Source organism: Cygnus atratus, chromosome 3, assembly GCF_013377495.2.
Source record: "Cygnus atratus isolate AKBS03 ecotype Queensland, Australia chromosome 3, CAtr_DNAZoo_HiC_assembly, whole genome shotgun sequence".
Lineage (NCBI taxonomy): Eukaryota > Metazoa > Chordata > Aves > Anseriformes > Anatidae > Cygnus > Cygnus atratus.
In genome coordinates this window covers 110,774,361-110,779,548 of record NC_066364.1, presented here as the reverse complement: position 1 = coordinate 110,779,548, position 5,188 = coordinate 110,774,361, and positions in this window count along the sequence as shown.

Sequence of the window (5,188 nt, the reverse complement as noted above, 5' to 3'; positions counted from 1 at the left end):
TAGCAAATGGCAATGGCTCGTGTAGCTGCATTGCTGAAGTGACTGGCAGCAAATTCCTTTTTCTCTCTCCCTCCCCTCCGCGCAACGTTTTGAAATACCCATCAGTGTCAAAGGAAACTGCGCAGAGCGCTGCCGCTGCTCTAAATAAGGCAGAGCAATGTTAAGAAAAACGTCAAAAAAAAATCTCACTGGATTAAAGTGACATTTCTGTACCATGTCAACGCAGATGACAAAGCTTCATGTTTTGCATAATTTCAAAAGATATTCTTCATAAAACACCCAGTGTATAAACAGGCAGCGAGCTTTTGTTTTAAACATTTAAGATCAAAAGTTATGGTAAGAACAATTAATATTGCCTATTAAAATCCCGTGTTATTCTTAGAGATACATTTTGTGGTCACTGATTACAAATAAAAGCAAAGGAACTGAGCCACGGTTTCTCACCAATGTGCAATCTAGAAATATGAAAAGGCAATTTTCAGCCTTCCCCCCCCGCCCAAGTTTCTCTTAGATGTGTTTGCTGAATAAACTGGATTAACTGTATTTAAAACACGAGATAAAGAACAGATTTTTATTACGCTGCGGAGGCTGCCGGGCTTCCACTCTCCTTTCAAAGCACTCCATGCCTGGAACAAAATATGCATATTTTACCTTTTCTGACACTTTATAGAATAAGCAAAAAATCCCTGCAATAATACAAATATGGAATCAATAGGGAATGGTGTAAACAGCATTTTTTACCCTTTCTCTTTCTGGCCAAAGGCTGGCGCATTCCTCCCTGCGACTTTTGTTTGCAGTTTTGCAGCAGGATTAGGAAGCAGGGAGGGACGCACTCGTTCAGCTGAAGGACCTCTCGCTGCATCTGCCTGAAAAACTCCACGACTGCTGTTAATCCAAAACTAATGGCCAGAGCGTGGTCGTAAGTGCGAGCCTGCTAGCAGCTGAATTTCAATGGACGCTTTCTCAAAAATAGGTACAAAGAAAAGAATTTAGACAAATTTGCCTCTTAACCTTTAAAGATTTCCTGCCTATTCCAGTATGTCCTTTATTACATTAATTTTTTATTTAAATTACACCATTAACTGGATATGAATTTATCAAGAATACATATATTGATTTATAAAACAGTATCATTAATTATTATAATAGCTAGATGTAGCTGATATTACAAAGCCATTTAAAGGTTTTTAATATAACTTGGACATACATAGATAGATAGACATTATGGACAAGACTACAATTTAAACTGGCTACCAGCAGTTAATGAAATCCTTGATTTATCTTCTAGTTTAGAGATTGATTGTATTGTTGCTTTGCAAAACTATTTGTTTTGTGCCATTTTTCAAAAGATGTCTCAATAAAAGAAAAAAGACAAATAAAATATTCAGTCAATTCTCAAAGCATGTTTTGTTTTATATTTTCTTTCTTAATGCTGCTGCTGATAATTTATTACAAGTTTGGAGACTTGTCGCCTTCACAAAGAATTGGCTTGCTTGATAGTAGCGCTGTTTTGCAAATGCACAGTTTCACATATTTGGAGAAAAAAAAAAAAAAGGCTGTTTTTCCAACAACATTGTGCTTTTTTCATAAAACAAAAAAACAACAAATGCCTTTCTAGCATAGATTTCTTAGGCATATTTTTGTTTAAGCTGTGGAAAAATGGGACTTACCCTAGTGCTGCAAAGCAGGCAGTCATGGAGAGCATTTTGATTTAAAATGCAATCTGAAGAGAAGAAAGAAAAAAAAAATAAGGAATGATATAAACAAACAGTACACCGCTTTCAAGTTACTCCTAAAATGTTCCTAGATTAACTAATACATTGAAAGTTTAAATCTTTACACATTGTTCTTGAGGGGCTATGTCTCTTGACTCTTTATTTATATCACTTATTCTTGTCTGGCAACATATGTTCCCGATTTATTATAGTATTTTTACTGTTAGCCAGACAAATGTAGGGGCTAGCTGAGAAGGGTAGTTTCATCTGATGAGTTTAACAATTGCAGGGCATCCTTTAGGGTTAGCCAATGGGCTCTTTTGAAGCTATAATACTCACCATTAACCGTTTGGATGCTGAAATATTTGTATTGTCCAGGTTGGGGCTTCCCTGGTGCGAGCCTCTTTGTTTCAAATGGGTTCACAGGCAAACGCACTGCAGTGGGCGAGAGCTGCTCATCCAGCAAACGCTGCCGTGCGCATCCCGGACTGCGCTGTTAGAGCTAGTGGGTAACAAGTCTGCGCCATGCGTACCCCCCTCCGGCCGGATAGAGAGAAAGGCGTACAGAAAATAATGCTTAAAAAGTCTAATTCTGTGATGTATGGTAAATATTAACCATAGGCGTTCGGAACTCCCTGTGTGCTTTCTGACCGCCGGAAGGTAACGGGGAGGAAGGCTTGTCAAAGCACAACCCCAAAAATGTGTATTTTAAATGGATGCCCCGACACCTGAGGAAAAGGTGGGAGGAGAGGTGGTAAGCTGGGTGCCACATTTTACACGTCTCACATTCAGGTGACTCGTTCTGGGGTAAGAACCTGCACTTTTTCCACCTCCTGTTTCCTCCCCTTGTCTCTCTTTGTTTGATACCAAGAGGTTCCTGGACATCCACCAGAAGCTGCTGGTGGAAATGGGTACATTTGCATTTGCACCCCCACCCAGCTGTGCTTGAGCTCCGGGGAGCCAACAGGTTCCCAGCTCCAAGGAGATGTAGGGATATAATTCCTAGCATAATGTCACGTTCACAATCTGCTGCCTTTTGGCACTCGATCAGATCACAATGCCTATCAGCATGTCCTACTATGGGTGGGATGCCCATCATGGGATGCTCGGGACCCCTGCGCACCAAGGAGCACAGGGCGAATCCAGAGCAGGCTGTAGGGCACAAGTGATATTTTTTTTGCCTTTGGGAATCAAGTCAGGCCTTGGGGATAGGAGACAGCTCTGAAAAGTTTTAGTTTCCCCTGCATCTTCAGGGAATGAGGGAAGGGTCAGTGTAAAGTTTGCACAAGACCACATGTTCAGAGCGGTAATCTGCTGGGGAACAAAATACAGAGGGCAAGACGCGGTGTTTCAGGTAGAATAAATACAGCAGTTTATAAATAAGCAATAAATACAGCAGTTAGACTCCCCGTGGGATCCCTTGAAAGGGGATTTTGACTTGGTGGGTCAGGGCACATCTGATGTCACCAGTGGGCCCTTGGCAAACACAGCACAGTATGGTTGTCACTGGGAGAAGGGCAAGGGGAGAAGCGCTCCTGGGGTTTTTTGCTTTGACTTAATAGCAGTTCAGTTGTCCTGGGCTCACTTGTTTGTGGCTTTTTTTTTTTTGCCTCCCCCCCCTTTTTTTTCTTTTTTTTTTTTAATTAGAGAAATGGCCAAACATTCCCTGTGCTTATTGCTGGGGAGTTGATAAGCAGCTGAACTTCCTGAAGACGACTTGGATTCAGCTGTATGCAAAGACGTACATAAAGATGGAGATCTTTCTTTCTGATCAATTTTCTATAGCATGAAGATAGCCCCACTAATTCCTTACCCCAGATTAAATTTTAATTGCACTTTGGCTGACCCAAAACAGTGGAAATGAATGCAGGTGGAGCACGGGGTGGCTGTGGTCAGGGGCTGGCTCTCTCCAAAGGTTTTCTGGAGGCAGGTGCCACCCGTACCCTGGGCAAGCATCAAAAGTGACAGTACTGGGGCTCAGAGCATGGGGCTTAACACCTATTTAATTTTCTATTTTAAGGAGGTTTCTGGCAACTTCATAATTAAGTTAATAACCTCTCCTGCTTTTGTTTCACACCCACCCCCCCAACACTTCTTGGTTTTAGTGTGGGGAGGGAGGAACACGGAGCAGCTCGGTCCCTCAATCACTCCCTCTCTGTTTTGTCCATCACCTTGGTTTCTTTCCCCTGTTTTTGACCTGCACTTTTTCTGGATCAGACACTGGCAGGTTGAGAGGTAATAAGAACCAGATGGACAGAGTGCAGAAATTGCCCAAATGGGTACGAGAATGTGGGGAGCTGTCAGGCATGGAGAGAAGCTGGAATTTTTCAGCAATAAAATGGGATTTATCGCCACTCTACCACAGTCATTGCCGACAACCGTTTACCTTGACAGAAACCCCATTCCAATAGGCCATGCCGATGCAGATTTTTTTTTTTTTTCCCAAAGAGTGATGATTGGTATTTGTTCTAAGGCTCAAATGGCCTGCACTAAAGGTGAAGCATTAGGCCAAAGTCCTGTATTCCCTACTGAGGCAAATGAACCTGCTAAAATAAGTTCCTTCCACAATAGCTGTGTAATTGAAACCAGAAAGTGAGAGAATTTGATAAATTGCTTGACCCTGAAGGAATGTTAAGGTCATAAATTTTCATTGCATTTTTTGCCTCTTTTTCAGGAAAAAAAATAATTCTCTTTTTATATATATTGATTATGTTTAGCATTTGTCTCCAAATTCCAGCTAGCTTCCAGATCATTAGCCATCACTCTGCCATCCTCTCCCAACGGGCAACAATTACAAGGTTTCCAGCATCCCCACCTACGCCATCCTGGAAAGGCTGAAGGACACAAAACATTCACAAACAGCAGCTCTTACATCCGACAGTGAAGGAATCTGCCGCACACAGCACTAACAACCCGAAATGGAGAGTTTAGCAAGTGTAATCCATTTAGGAGGACGGAGTAAAAAATGGTGCTGTGCTTGGAGAATGATGGAGTAAAAAAATGTCTGCAAATCATTTACGGGGAATCAAACATTTATTGCCGTTCTTACCTTTTTTTTTTCTTCCTGTCTTCTAGTTGAAAAAGGATGTTCAGTGTGTTATTGAATAATATGTGCAGATGTCCCTTAAAGTTCAAAAGACCCAAACAAACCCCAAACTCCAGAGTATCTTATGATGGAAAACCACGTTTCAATAAGAAGTAAATAAATTGAATAAAACCAAGAAAAAGGTTAAGAAGAATTAGGAGAATAACTGGCAAGGTAAAACATCCAGCAATGCTGCTCTCCCTGTGCTTGCAACCATCAATAAATACAGCCGTGCTAAAATCACAGGCTAAGAGGGAGCGGGGGCACATAGAAGTGTTGGTTTTGTGTGCTTTTTTTTTTTTCTCCTGCACTAACAAAATTCATCTCCTCAACTGGACCAGCTTCTGCTTCACCACTGACTGAAATCTGCTATCATACAGCAACTGCT